General features: G+C 38.7%; 1 protein-coding gene across 1 annotated transcript in view; it reads left to right on the forward strand.

The window, feature by feature from the left end:
• Positions 1-16,365, forward strand: part of STAC (SH3 and cysteine rich domain) — a 73,278-nt gene that overhangs the window by 6,044 nt on the left and 50,869 nt on the right. The window lies entirely within an intron of this gene.

The following is a 16,365-nucleotide window of genomic DNA, read 5'->3' on the forward strand; positions in this document are numbered from 1 at the left end:
AGTTTTTAATAAACTTTCTTGAAAAACATTGACTGACTTTGTGCGAAGTATTCCACATGAGTTTTCGTACAATATGACTAATACGCCATTAACTTGCTCAGAAACCCTGCTTCTGGTGCTTTTTAAGGTCCTCAGTACATCCTTTTTTTTGTGTTCTAGACACTCTTCAGTCAATCTGAGGTCACAATTCTATTTCTCTTCCACGATTTCCAGTTGTTAGGGTAGATTTGTCCATCTTCATCTGGAGTGGTTTGGATCAGGTCTCAAGTGCCTAAGTGTGCATTTGCACTGTTGATCTCTGTTGTATTTCTATAACTCCCTCCCTCAAGCCCCAAGCCTTTTCAGTTTTGACAATGATTTCAGCCTCATGTAAGAAGGAAATGGCCTTATGATGCACCTTATCTTTGCATCACCTTCAGTAATGAAAATACAGAAAGCAAGATTGGCCCTAAAATGACTGGTGTTGTTCTTTGAAGAACACCACTAATGGTCTTCCTCCAAGCTAGTACTTCTTTCAGCAGAAACCCTCATCCACTGGATTCACTTTCCTTCACATCTTACAATTTCTCCACTGCTTCCTTTCTTTTATGTCTTGGCTAATAGATTCATATTTGATAGCACATTGAAATAGACCAAATCTTCCTTTGGCCTACCAAATTTTTCTTTGACTAGAAAATTTTTCATCTTGTCGAATATAACTAGTCTAGGTGGATCTAGTTGTTTGTTGTTGTTGTTGCTGGCTGCACTGTTGAGATCAAATCTACAAATATCCATTTTCTGGGCTCAGTCTTCCCTCCTCTTGAAATAGATTTCTATTTTTCTGTATAATTTCTGGCTTGATAAAATTTATTAAGAAGACTTGGTCCTAGACTTGCAAAGTAAAATTTTGTAATAGAGATTTTTCTCCTTTTCACCTCAGCGGGTATATTGAACTGCTTTTTTGATGTCATACCATCCATTTCTGCAAACTCTTTCCTATTATTCCTGTTATTTTACCTCAGGATCATTGTTCTGGGAAGAAAGTGAGATAAGTGTTTGATAAATTCTGAGTCCACCTTTTATCCCATCTTTGCTGTACCACAGTCTGTTTCTTCTTTTCCATTCCCCAGTCTGCATCAATCCTTTGACATTTCCTTAAATACCTTTTGCAAGGACTCTCTCAGCTTTTCTTGGCAATTAACATGCTTAAACCTTAGCAGCTCAGCTTGAAAGCTCAAATTTTATTTGCATACCAGTTTTCTTTTTTACTCTTTTTCTTTCTCTTGCTTCACTCCTCACCATTTTTTGTGGACTCTTTCCCAATTTCCTTTCTGAGGTAACTATTTTCAAGCAGTTTGCCAGGAACACACATCTACGGGATCTTTTTATTTCTTTTTGTTTCATATTCCAGGTAGTATTAGCGTATTTACTTTGAAGAAATTCTACACCTCTTGCACACCTAAGTACATCCAGGTGTCTAATGGTTTCTATTTGGTCTCCTTTCTCTGCGAAGCATGTCTCTAACCTGATACCTCATGACTAACAAAGGCCAAGGCTGTTCCACAACCCATGGCCATAGGGGTTCATCAGCTCTCAGCATTTGCTGGCAGCCTTCACTCATTAGCAGAAATGCAGCAACCTGCTTACATAGATATGCTGCTTTCTAGACCACTGCTAAGACCTTTATACTGCTTTTGATGGACATATTAGTTCAGACAGACACTAGCTTGTGTCACACTCCAGGGTGTGATGTGGTGTAAAATGAATCCCTAGGGAGCTGTGAGTGCTGAAGGCTTTGAATTTCTTCAAGAGAATGTAGCACATCAAAGGCTATCCTCTTGAAGTCCCAAACTTTGCTTAGAGGTTCATTTTTCCCTCACAGTTTATTTAATTTAAATCGAAGTAGCTAATAACCACTTAATCCCAAACTACTGTTTCTGATGATCCTATGACAAGTATTTTTTCTTGTTGCCTACCTGAGCCATTACTTCATACTCATGGTGGGCAGAAGATTGCATTAATCTCATATTTGATATTTTTTCCCCGTGTTTGTAGGGCAGAGGACTAAATTTTCAGTAGTGAATGCACAAGTCAAATATCCGTGACTCTATTCAGTCCTGCACAATTTGCAGTTGCATAGGCAAATGTCCAGTCAATTAATAATTGTGGGAGAAGGGTTTTTCCCAGCTGCAGAACACTGCAAGTTCAATATGGATTTGCAGACAAGAGTCCTTTAGGTGAGTAACAGTGACTGCTTGAATGCTTTTCTTTTCTTGAGACATAATGTGCTTCATTTCTGAGTGCCATTTAAAAGCTTTATTGAAATGCCATGCATGCACTGCTTTATTAAGATCATTTTAGCAGTCTAGTGTTCTCAATAGAAAAGCAAAATGCATCTGACCTACAGTAACTGATGATTTGGTTTGATTCAGAAAGGAGCAAAATACTACAAACTGGTGTTCACAAAGATACTAAAATCATTAATTAGGATATATATATATATATTTTAGCTTATTCCTCAGAGTAAGTCAAAGAATTACAAAGGCATAGCTCAGGTGAGAGAGCAAGGTCATCCTGACATCTTGTTATAGCAAATATAGTTAAATATAGTCTTAGAGCTACACTCACATCTCCATTACCCCCAACATTTAACTTCATTTGAGTTTTGCAAGAATTACATATCCACAGTGGAGAGGAACAATGAGCTTTTATAGACCAAGTCAGATTCTTGACATGAGGCATAGAAGTCAGCTCCTCGAACATCACATGTATTGGTGTAATATTCCTTATTGATTTGCCAGTGTTTCTCCTGCCAGTTTAAAAGCTTTGGTAATGATTCTGAAAACCAAAATATCTCAGGATTGAGCAGAGAGACTGAAAACCCTGCCTATAACAAGGGGTGGAATTAGATAATCTTAAAGGTCCCTTCCAACCCAAATCATTCTATGATTCTATGATAATGTGACTTGTGATGATATGCCAAACATGACTGGTAACGAACATTTCGATCGAGTGTGTGTTTGTCAAGTGCTCTTTCTTTTTGATCAAAACCTTTGGTTTTGGAGAAGTACTTACTGAGTGTGTAAACTTTATTGAGGAATCTGTCCCTCATCATGGGTGAAATTTCTAGTCAAAAGAAGAGAAAAGTCATAGGTTAATTCATAAAGAACCACCTGTAATCAGAGACCAACATTTGGCAGTCGGTAGTTCAGTCTCCCTGTGTTACAAACAGACACAGACTGAAGTGGTTTTATCAAAGGTGTAATTTAAAGGAAAATCCTGTCTAATGTGTTCTGAATTAGCCTCTTTGGGAGGAAATCACTTTCCTTTTACGACAGCACGCAGCTACTGCTGAGTTAAGAGCTTGAATTTAAGTAGGGTGAACAACTCTTTGAATCTGTCAAAGCAAGGTCTTGAACCTTACAGACAGAAACTGGCCAACTGTTTCCTTCCCTGGAAGTTTACTCTTCTGCCCACAGTCCTCTCAAAGACATTTTGAAAGGCTGCAGTTGGTTTTTTTTATGTCAACGTGAAACAAAATCATTCAAAATTGAATTTTTTTGCTATGGGGAATTGCTGTTTTGCAGCAGTCCTGTAATGGAAAGTTATGCACCTATGACAAAAAGAGAAAAATCTGAGCCTATCCAGGCTTCAAGATATGAAGCACTGCTATTAAACTCTAGCTGCAAGATCAATCATATACCCATTTCATGAAGTATGGGCACAGAGCAGTCTTTGGCATGTGCACAGCAGTTAGATCTATCTCCTGTAGTTATTCATAATGACAAATGAACTTCATTCTCATGGCCATCCAAAAGATCCAGATGAACACTTAACTTTTTTTTGCTGGCTTGTTCACTCTCTGCCTTTCAGTGCTTCTCTCTCTGCTCCTTTTCTCACCCAAATGCTTTAATCCAGGACTAGGCTCTCTGACACAGTGCAAGGTTTGTCTTTAGAGGCAAAATTTTCAGGTTTCCAAGGTTAGCCAAGTTTAAACATGCCTGTTAACAAAATGTCTGGTGGTTCTTCTGTTAGGGAAGGGACCTTTTAGAAATACCATGTGGATGCTGGCACTCATGCTGTAAGTACTCTTGGAAAAAAGCAAACCTTACTGTTTGCACTTTCTTTTTCACCTGTATCCAGGCTGTGCTTGTTTTATTCACAAATAAATTCTTCAAGTTGCATTTTAGTTTCCTTGTGTTGTCTGGCATTATACCGTCTGTGCTCTGCGTGTGGGTGCCTATTTCTCTCTTAATTTAACATCATGCTTTCTTCATAGTGTATACGCAGGAAACTATACATAAATTTAGAACTCAAACAATGAGGTGACAGAAGACATTCCTTATGCAGAAGAAATTAAACCCTCTTAATCTCCCCTTGTCTTAGTCTCCTACCTAGGTAGGTAGTAATGTAACTCAGGAGATCCCTTTTCAACTCTGTTGCCAGTGAAGGGCTTTGAGCTCCTGCATCCATAGCAGTGTAGATTCCAACATACATCCTTGGGCTCCTATTCTGCCCTTGGCAGCACTTCTTTCAGCAATTCCTACCTGGCATCTAAGAAAAATGCTCTGGACAAATGAGTCCTGGGAGATTATCTAATCTGAAATTAATTCCGACAGCTGTAACAAACCTACTTGAAGCCTGCTAGAATGTAGATGAAGTAAAAGCATTTTACAAAGATTTTTTGAAAAATGAAAGCCAAACCTAAAATTTATGAGGAGAATTCAGCTGTGAATAGATGGTGGCCACAAGAATTAGCCCCTCAGGCCAGAGAAAAAGAACTCAGATTCTTTTTAAACACGATGAGAAAACCAGCCTATTTTTTCTGACTCTGTAGGGAACACATTTCAATAAATACAATATTCCTGAAGTAACAAGTGAGGTAACATCATTTGGCCTTTACTACCAGCTGCTCAGTTCCAGAAAAAGATCTCCTTTCCATGAGTTATCATCTCTCCAGCACAGTCATACTAGGAGTACTGCTGTATATAAAAAAATCAGTTGATGAGAAAAAACAGGTATAAATCTTAGAAGTTATCAATGTACTTGCTCTTCAATTCAGCAGTGGTTGACTGCTCTTCTGGCTCTGGTATCTGCTATAATATGCCACACTCCTTATGAGTCAGTGCCACTCTGCTGATAACAAGAATTGTAGCCACTCTGACAGTAGGCTAGCCAAAGTGAGACATTTCATGAAAATACCCACTCTTACACAGGATTCATGTTCATGTTTTTCAAAACACACTGTATCCTCACTTGGCTTTCCTTTCCTTGTTTGCCTCAATTCCTCATGGAATGCCATTGAAGTCACTGCCATTATTTCTGTCAGACAGCACAGTGTTTCACTCATTCTAAATCCCTCACTTTACTATCATATAAACAATTCCTGTAAAATCTGTTGGTATCTTATGTCAATACCAGGCTCTTTTCTCTCTCAGCACCAACAACCTGAAATTTAAATATGCTTCATTTTTTTGGAGAGCACAATGTCACGATAGTATTACAAGTCTTTTATTAATTTATTTTTAATTCTTAGCTCTTTGTGTGCAGGCTTTCAGTAGCAGCATCTAAACTTTAAGCTTAGATTCTGAAGGGCTTAAGAATCTCCTTTAACACTGAGTAAAAAACTGTAGTACCTCAACATTATAGTCTTAAATTCTCTCTTTCTGTTTGTGATGTTCTGTATATAACTATTTTTTTTAGAAGAAGCTGGATGTCCCAATATAAAAACACAGAGCAGTCAGTCATTTTTGTCTTGAAACTTTGATAGAGGTAATTTGAGAAGGAAAGTTGTGCAGCTGGTGAGGATAAAAATAAAATGTTTTTGTTTTGCAGGGTTGATCTTGAAACAATAGCTGGCTGAAGATGTTCAGCAGCTTGGAGGTTTAGGAAAAATACAAAGGAAACAGATTAGCCTGAGGTAGAAGGAGTAAAAGATGTATGATAAATCTCATGCATAACTTTTGCCAATTAATATCTCCAAATATATATATTTACACTATAAACTTGATGTGTTGTTCAGGCCTTAAAATATCTTCATAAAGTGCCAAGTAACTGTAATTCCATACAACGACATCGTCATCATCAAGTTAAACTCTTCATGTGGAGATTTGATTTATTCTTTATGTAGGAGGCTGAATGCAGTTTTTGCTGAGCATTGCTTACTTGGAGCGATCATAAGACAAACGACAGACTTAGATGGAAACTTGCTGTACTACTAACAGGTTCCTTGAAAATGGAGTAATACAGGAGTAATTTTCCTCCAAATGATTTGGAAGTACTATCTGAAAATTAGAAAATGACTGGAGTAGATATGTTGCATGGTGTAAATGCATGCCCTAAGTTGCATTATGAGAAGACCTATAGCTAGAGAAATGTGCCAGACTGGGACTGGATCTGGAAATAAGCAGATCTCTGCTATGGTCGATAGTAAAATAAGAATATGTATAGCAAGCAAGGAATATGTTACCAAGGTGGGAAAAGATTTTAATTTATAAATGACAGTATTTGCCATGTATCTGGTAGCTGCTGTAGGACTATAGAACTGGAAACACAAGATGAAAGAAACTTATTGGGGCCCCAGGTAGAGCAACAAGAAGCCCAGAGGTGTTAACTGGCTTTGCTCGACCTGTGCTGTTGATGGTCCCCCAGATCCAGGGCTGCAGGTCAAGTGGTACCAGGGCAGTGATGTGTCTGCACACCAGGACAACAGGGGTCCTGCTGGGCTTCAGAAAAGATATTGCCAAAGTAACCACACATCCTCGTCTCCAGAGGAACTGTCAAGAAGTAGCATTTAAAGGATGGGGCAATGTCAGGCTTTGGGATGGATAAAAAGAAGATAGGAGGCAGAAAATTTGCTACCAGCTTGTAAAAATAAGCACTTGGGAGGGAAGGAGGTTGTGAAAAAAGAAAAACTGAAAATGAGCCAACAAACTCTGCTAATATTCTGTGAGGCATAATCTTCCCACTGAGAAGTATTTGAAATGGAAAGATGGGAACAAGTTGCGTAATTCAGATGTGAATCTGTGGATTGACAGCAAAGAAGGAGGTGCAGAAACCGATGGGATCAAATAAGCCAAAATAGCTTTGTTTATGTGTGTTGGGTGGGCTTTTTTAAGCTAATAGGCCATATAGCAACCAAATTCTGGCGTTATGTTTCTCTTCTCTCTGTGATCAGAAAATGAGCTAGCGCCGTGTCAGACTTAAGGCACAGTAGTTAAGCAAGAATTCTGGGCAGAATAAAGTCGCACTAAATATAAATTTGAAACAAATGTATAGGAAAAACAAAAGCAAGAGGTATAGATGTCCCACGGGTCTGTCTGTATTTGGTTGTGGGGGAGAAGAGATTGACCAATAGGGTTTCAAAAATAGGAAGGATGAACAAAATCCGTAAGATAACAGCATGCCACATGTGTTCAGGTGGCTATTCATGCTGCATGCAGAAATCCTTTCTTTTTCATGCACAAAGTAAAACAGTAAAAAAAAAGTTTCATTTCAAAACCAGCTAAACAATAGTCCAGCCAAATCCCCAACCTTTACTTGGGAATCATGCTCACTGAAGTCAGCGGGAGTTAGGAGTGAGCAAAGACCTTAGGATTTGGCCCAGTGACAACAACTTTGTTGTAGAGCTGAGCACTTATATGCTTTCATCGTGAAGCAATTTTAACAGCCTAATTTTGGAACCCCAGAAGGAGGAGTGGAAACACTAAAATATTAACTATCACAACTTCCCAGTAGATCTCATTCCTCCTTTTTGTGGACAATACATGTCAACATAATCACAATAAATGTGATTATATGGTATGTGGGATCTGGTGCTGATATTAATTTACCCCCTCAGTTACTGTCAGCCTTCCTGCCAGATGTATTTCTATGTTTGCTTCAAGAGACATACTACCATTTAAAGTAGTGTGTTTTTGCTGAGCAGCTAAACAGCTCTGTTTATATTAAAAAAAAAAAAAAAAAAAGAAGAAGACGAACAAATGAGCAAAATGAATTAGTGGAAATTGTTACTGTTGGTAGACCAGCACTTCTCAGCAGAAGTCTTTTTTTAGAAAATCTAAGTGGGTCATATTGAGCTTTAATTTCTCAAAAGAACAATAATGGAAAATAATGATGCACACTTCATAGGTGGACAGATACAAGGCACAATATTAGATGATTAATCCTACATTCACAATCATATTCATCACAGGTTATTCATGAGAAGAAAAAGAAGCAAAACTCAGGCCTTATTATTATTGTTGCAGAATCTCAGCAGGTGCATGCGGTGCAGCTTCATTCACCTCAGCAGGGCTGCCTGGATTTACATTACTCTGAAATCCATCCAGCCTTTTAATCTCCAAAATTCATTGTGCCACTTCCACTGCTGCAAAGATTATTACAAGAGTATGACAGGAGTTACCAAAGGGAAATCACTGTTCCATTTAGGAGGTGAAATGGAAAAGAGATATCCAAATGGAGCAACAAAATGCAGGATTCCCGGAAGGGATCTCAGAGACAACAGTCTAAATTCCTCTTATGTCAAAAGTTAGGAGATAACCACATGTGCACATCATCCTAACAGGGACAAAGTATGGAGAGGACCAGCTGCTTAGCAATCAGATGCCTGAGGTGAAACCTAGGCTACCAACCATGATGAGGTAAACACATCCATTTTGAAACTGAAAGTTAGAAGTGGATTTTAAATTGAAATTGAAGGACTGTTCCTCATCATCTCTTGCTTGCATTGCAAGCTGGTCTGCTAGCTCCAGGAGCAAAGACTGGAGATTAAATTGCCTGGCCATGAAGAAGGGAGCCACAGAGAAGTTTGTAGCCCATCATTCCACCAGCCACATCTCAACCTGAATTATAGGAAATATCCCGCAGCTGATGCCACCCATGTTGGAGCAGCTGTTTGGTGGAAGGGAGAATATACTCCCATGATTAAATCCAGAGTTTATGGTCATGCCTTCTGCTCTGGAGAGAAGCATCTCCTCTTTGCTAGGTGAGGCAAGAAAAGGGACAAAGCATTTTCCAATCCCATCAAAAAGCAATCAGCATGTTTTGGGAATGGATGAAGCATTGCTTAGTTTCGTTTGTAACATGCTTTGATCTGTGCATGAGTTCACAAAGGAGGAAGAACTGATGATCATTGAGCTAAACGCAATGAACTCAATGCATCTGACTTTGGGGCTGTTAATCTGATTTTCATGATTTGGACGATAAGATTCTCTGAAAGATGTTCTTGCGAGTTGTTAGCTTGAAACGCTGCAGATTTGAGGAAAAATTCACTGTTTTTCCTCTCTGCTAGAGGCAGGCTTAATACAAACCATGACTGAGTGACATGTATACAATGATAAAACAACCACTCTTTCACAAGCTTTTTTCCCAAACTCAACTTTTTGTGAAATTTGAAGCAATACTAATAGAGACAAAAGCTCTCAGGAACAAAAGTGTAATATACAATCTTTTCTTTCTAGATTACTGATTCTAGGGTAGCTAGATTAAAAGAAAAAAGGATGAGTACATCAAAATAGGGCTGCTTGAAAACTCAACAGAAAAAATTCTTTTAGATAGAACATTTGAGAGTTTTAGCTAGATAAGTAAACGTATTTAATATTGCTGTTCTCAGGGGGAGAAAAAATTGCTTAGTTTTTGATTAAAAAATTAATTTTCTGATTTTCACATGCATACAAAATTGTTATATTTATTTTGCATATGTTGCCTCCTTTTTACAAGCTGTTTTAAAATGTTTAAAGGACAGTGAGACTTTTGAGGAGAGTATGAAAATATATTTGGCAGGGAAGTTAATACGAGCTCAGGGTAAGTCACAATTGCAGATATCTCACACAGAGTTTACTCTTTTGATGCCTTAAGACTAAGCAGACTACTCTGAATATAATGAAGACAAAAAAGAATTTCCTTGAAATTTGATGGAAATGATTGTAGTTAATAAATTATTTGTGTTTCCTCAAATCTGCCACTCCCTGGAAGGTGGTACTTTTTCCTTTCACACCTTATGCTGAATTTCAGGGCTCTGTAAAGGAATTTGGAGCAAAAGGCAAACCATTTCATATTGTCAGGCATTTGATTTCACGTTTGTTTCACATATTTGCTAGTCTGGTTCTTTGCAATCTTAGAAAACGTGCCTCAGACTGTAGGTTTTTGGACAAACAGCAGAAGGAATCATTGAGATCTAGGTAAAAATTTCAGGATGGTTTAAACCAAACCAGAGAGTTGTATAGAAGGGACAAATCTGCTAAGCAAACACACTATTTGGCTACACATGCAGACTGTACCTCTTGATAATTTAGAGGTCTGCCAATTAGATATGCAAACACACAGCTGTCAATGATGTAGTACATCAGTAGAGAGCTGAGAATGTGTGATTCACACTGACATTTGTGGGAAGGGTGACAACTGAGCATCTCTTCAGATTGCGTGCTTTGAAAAAAATCCCTGAGGCTCTTTCAGGAATTTTTGCTGTTACGCTCTGATGTGCCAATCAGAGCATTTCATTGAAGTTAGGACTCTGCATGTCAAACAAAATCACAGTAAGAGCCCACCTGGAAAGGTTTGTTTCCTAAATTGATTTGAGGATCAGAAACATTTGAGGTTTCAAAAACATTGGAGTTCAGGGAGGGTAATGTAAGGATGATGGCCAGAGCAACAATAGCCAACCAAAGTAGCTGGAGGTACCCAATGAATCAATAATATTATTATTAAGTATTACAGAAAAGGTTTCCCCTCTGAGTAGTCCAACACAGTATTCTAGTAGACAGATTTTTTTAATTTTTTTTTTCTTTTTCAGCAATAACAAATGTATTTGTTCTAATGGCAGCTTTGCAATCTCTTTGGGAAAAAAACACAAGTATGTTACGTAGCAGACTGTGCAGTGATGAGCATTCTCTCTTTGTCTGTAGTGGATTAAAAGGATTAAAAGCTCCTAAGAAAGCTGTCTAGGGCAGCCATAAATACATGATAGAGCTAGATTCTCAGACTGTATAAATTGGCAGTGATTGAAGTCAGTTTAGCTAATTCAATTTGTACTAGCAGTGTATTTGTACTATTTATTATTTAGAAAGGAGAAGATAGAAAAGGAATCAGCTTTTCTTACAAATTTTATCATGGATATTTTGCCAAAAAACAATACCAACCCCTTAAGTGTTTGAAATATCCTTTTATCTTGTTAATTCTATGAGACATGGTATTTCTCTCATCAGCAGACAAGAACATTATTTATAACTGCATACTAGCTTTGGACATGTCATAATCTTATTTTGCTCATTAAAATGCCAAGGCAGAGCACTTTAAAATCGAAACTAGAGAAGGCCGCAACAACCCCACTCTCATCTGTGCTCAAAAATCACTTGCTTTTTGTGTCCCTCAATTTTCAGAAGAAAATAGCAAGCCTCCATGCTCACAAAAGCAGCATTTCTGTTGGAGGAGGTTCCTTGTTTGCTCTAATGAATGCAGCGTGGTGAAGCCCAGCAATGCCTCCAGGCTAGCTGACACCCTGGTAATGTCTAGTCCTTCAGCAAATCCATTTAACATCTAAAGCATCTTCAAGGCATTGCTGGTACAAATTGAATGCTTTTTGGCCCAGAAAATGGACTGTATTTGGTAGAATAGATTTCATTTGTCAACACTGTTGTTCTTTCCTTTTTTTGAAAGGCCTTTGGTTCAAGTCCCTTTTGGTAGTGTACCTGACATGATCTCTAGTTAATCTACACAACAATTCTGCATGTTGAAGTCCTTCACTTATAATAACATGAGAGTCAAATAATTTGGAAAGTTGTTTTAAGAAACTGAATGAAAGAAGAAATAATTCCTTATAGAAGGTGGATGTTTATCTTACAGCAGTGAGGAAAACCACTGGCAGCACTTTTAGTCTCCATAGCTAAACAAATTATGTTTTATCAGACTTGCGGCAGTCAAATTGTCTTAAGGGTCCATCCCAATGCCTTTAATGCCTCATGTTACTTGTAATCCATCTAATGATGTTGCTAATGCTAGTGTGAAGAAAGGGATAGAGAAGAGCAAGCAATCACTTTTTTGTTGTTTTTACTAGCAGAGTAGCACAGCTGATACCTGAAAATCAGGGTTTTGTCATGTGGTCTGTCAGTAAAGGACAGTTGATAATCTTGGTTCACTTGTCCTTTTCTTGTGAAAGATAAAGTTAAGTGTGGAAATTTATGAAAACAACCTTCTTGTTGGCCCCATGCCATCCAGGCACCTCTACTGCTGCCAAGGATGGCTTGCAGTGGCTGAGCAGGGAGCAAGATTAAGAGTGCTGGGAAGTAAATAACTCCCAACAGAGTTGCTCTAAATGCCAAAGCTGGTGGTCCAAGCAAACATAATATAATCAAACTGCTTGTCCTTCCAGCTCACTACCATTCACCTTGAGATCACTAAGGAGAAAGCTTCTGAAAGAGGAGTGAAGCAGTCATGTGGAGGGAGTGGAGCTTTCTCTGAGCTTTGAAAGGAGTTTTTCTAGAGAATTGGTGATGGCAGAGAGGAAACATACCTTAGCATTTTAATTTGGTTTGGGAGTGCATTTTCAAAGCAAGCCTCCCAGTTGTGGATCACCCTGCAGCCTCACTGAGCATAGATTGCATGTCTCGGGGTTTTGCTTGTGCTCCAGGGGTGCACTTAATGCACATAAGGGCTAATGGGCTGCTCTTGCTCGGATTACTCTGTGCCCTGAAATGTTTGCATGCTGTATGCATTTCAACAGCCTCTGTTTCATTCTGCAGATCTGCTCCTACTGAGCCACATTGTCTGCACTTGTAGACAGAGCCAGAGAGTCTTGGGGAAAAAAGCTTCTAGATATCAGGGAAGTGGTTAGGAGCCAAAACAAATTATTCTTTGCAAAGAGGATAATTGGAAATTATATGTTTATCTTTTCTAATTGCAAAGTTAATGATTATAAAGCGGTTCAAATCACTGATATCTTCCCAGCTTCACCTCAAAGTTCTTAAACTGAAATTGTAGATAAGAGTTGTGTGCTTTCCATGTAAAATAAAGTCTTAGTGAGGGCAGGTGCAGCTCCCATTCAAATTGATATCAGTGGCAGCCATTAACTCTAGGAATGAATTTCAATAGCTGTCCTTTTGCTGCCTGCTGCTTTCTGGTTATAGCAGATGAAAAGCTGTAGTAAAGGGAAATCAGAAGCAGAGAAGGTGTTGATAAGCTGTGGCTCATTGGGGCTTCCTGATTCCTTGAAGCGGAAACATGCAATAACTCTGAAGAAGATGGAGGTTGTGCAGGATAATGCTGAAAAAAAGTTAATAAAGATCCAGCGTTTAGCTATTTCACCTATCTCTTCCTTGTCCACAGGTTTAATATATTTAGTTGTACGACCAATAAAAAGCTTTTAACCAGAGACAAATTTTTTCCCCGTCTAATTCCAACCCACCAGAACATCTTGCATTTGATAGCAAAGGTTCGTGTTTCTGGAGGTCTGGTATCGTGAAGTCTTCTGATCCTATCGTAATTCTAGAAAAGCTCTTGTGCTTGTGGGAATTTTAATTTGATCTTATTTATTTATTTATTTAAACAAAAGCTAATTTGTAGCCTTCCTTGCAGAGCAGAAAATGTGAAAGGCCTAGGAGAATTATCTCCAGTGTGTTTCTTAAAGCCTTTTAGTGGCTGGTTTAGGTTTTTGTTTAGTCCATGATTTTGTTCATGATATTCCACTGAAGTGCTTGAAGTAGTGTCAAACACAGAGCAATCACAGCCTCACCTTTTTCCAGAGATCAGCTGTGTTTTTGTCTATGACTTAACTTAAGACTAAATTAACTCTGCAGAAGGAAATTAATAATACTAAAATTTGCGTACTTCTCTCTCTACTGACAGAGCTGATTCCAGTTGCATCCCACAGCTTCTCCCTTAGGAATAGCATCACAAGTACATTAAACCAGTTTATGGCAGATCAAAACTAAGCCTGATACAAGCCCATGTTTACATTTAAAATCTTCCAGTTAAAGACTAGCCCTGGCCGTAGCACACTTCAAAATGAGAATTCTGCATTCGAGTAACAGCAAGAATGCTCACCTTATCTTGAAAATGATTTTAATACAGGATGGTTCTCAGGATTATTAGCTCATGCAGAGATGCCCGCCAAGCCTATAGATGTAATTTGGTCAATTTTTTCCTGAATATCTGTTTTCTGTTCTGAACATTGTGGCTGTAGATGTATGGAGTATGCACAACTACACACTCACCTGAGTGTGTATGCCTAGGTTTTGACATGCATGGCCTGAATGCTCTACTGCCCCTCTCTGGAAAACTACTGACTTTTCTGCCCAGGGGAAAAAAGGGTGCTACAATACCTCTAGACTGGCAAATTACTGTGCACAGGAGAATGCAATAAAAGTAGTAAAAACAGAATGCCTTGAAACATACTGTGTTGCTGAGCTTAAAAGACAGTTGATTCATGATAAAACAAATACTGTATTGCACAGCTTAGTCTTCTTTCTGCGGCAGAAGCAGTATTTTGAAATTCAGTTAACTTCTTGTGGCACTGTAGAAACGGATGGCAAATCAATAATGAATGCCATTTCAGTCACCTTCTGGTGGTGTAATTCTGTGTTTTGCTGCTCTGATTAGGCCTGACTTCAGTGGGAAGCACTTTGGTAGCAGGGGGGGCAAGTTATTACTGAGTTTCTGGCTGTCACTGGGTAGATGAAGTAGTTTCAGCACTTAGTAATCACACTGATTTTGGGTGCCAGTGGCTTAACATCTAAGCAGAAGAGGAAGAATCTCACATTTTGTTGGTGCTGTTGTAAGGTGGCTTTCAGGCTCAGCAAGTCCTCTACTTATCCTTCAGCTGAATGAGTTTCAGAAAACAGAAGTCACTCTTGCCTCAAAGTTGGAATTTATTGACTTAATTACTCTTCTTTAGGTATTTCTTCTGAGACTTTCTGGCAAACTGGTGGGAATTTCTTTCCTTTGGATCCAGGACTTCTCCTGTTGTGCTCAGAGAGAGATGTGGGACAGGCCCCTAGCTCTGATTCCCCCTGGCTCCCAAGTTCACTATGGAGAAACAGCTCAGGGAGCAGAAGGTTTCTTCAGCAGGATGCTGGGAAACCTTCCATGTAGCCAACACAAATGCTATTAACCAGAGGCTATGGTTTTTGCCCATTTATTGGGACTGGGGAGCTTGGTGTTGTGCAAGGTGGGAAGAGAGCTGGAGTATCTCCCTTCTTCAAGGGCAAGCTGCCTACATGTGGAAATGGTAGAGAGGCTTCCTCTCAGGATACCAGCAGGCTCTAATCCCATAGTGCGCTTTTGGCCACATTGTAAAGACAATGGATGGATCAGAAAGAGAAACTGGGAAAAGCAAGTACCCTGAGGCCACTATGTCAGTGTGACAGTCCCATGCTTTTTTGGGAAAGCACGTGAACTCTTCCCTTTAAATCAGTGTGAATTATGATTCCCAATCATCACTGTTTCTAACATAAACAGATTCTAATATAAACCATTCCTGCTGGTTTGCCACCGCCAGCCAACGAGGCATGGAAAATATCAGATGTTACATCATATTTGCCCAAAGAATTGCAGCAGTGATTGAAATGATTCTGTGATGGTTGATTTAATGCTGAGGAAAAAAAATGGGATGGATGTATTACACTTCAGAGGCAGCAAACATAAAGCAGATGCAAAGCTTGCTTTCTGAGGATGCTTTGCTTTTACCCAAACTCCACTCATGGATTATCAGAATTGATAAAACTATAAATTGATGTGGTTGATATGCTGGTACCTTCTGTGGATCACCTCACGTCCTTCTCAGCCTTACGTAAAACTTTTTGGAGGGAAGGATGAGACAAGCTCTGATAAGACATGAGACACTTTATGCGTAAAGAAAGATAGTATAAATTTGAGCTATTTATGCATCATTGTGGTGCTTAATATTCTGACAGTGAATACACAATACAATTTATAAGAAATTATATGGATGCCTGTTAATTAGCATGAATTAATTAATGCATTGACTACTAGTTGACTAGTTAACTATGCAGTTACTGCTCCTCAGCCTTTTTACCTTTCTAAAAAAAACCTAACGAGTATTTCTCAGTCAAAACTGCATGTAGTCTCTGTTTCTGTCAAATTCAAGACGTTTAATTATATCAAATTTATTTACTAAATTCACTCTTCTTGTAATGCCATTTAACATCTGTTCCTGAAATGGCTTTACAGGATGCTGAAGGCCATGCAATGCTCTTACTTTTCTCATGCTTGAATGCAAAGGATATATTCTCCAAGGGAGTATGTGTGCAACTCTCTGCAATATCTCTTGGTTGTCATACATGAAAGAAAAGACAAATCGCATTCCTTAGGGCTATAAAGTTTATTACCACATCAGAAAATATATGCAGAGTGGTATATTTTCAAGTAGGGATC

This window comes from Numida meleagris, chromosome 2, assembly GCF_002078875.1.
Source record: "Numida meleagris isolate 19003 breed g44 Domestic line chromosome 2, NumMel1.0, whole genome shotgun sequence".
Classification (NCBI taxonomy): domain Eukaryota; kingdom Metazoa; phylum Chordata; class Aves; order Galliformes; family Numididae; genus Numida; species Numida meleagris.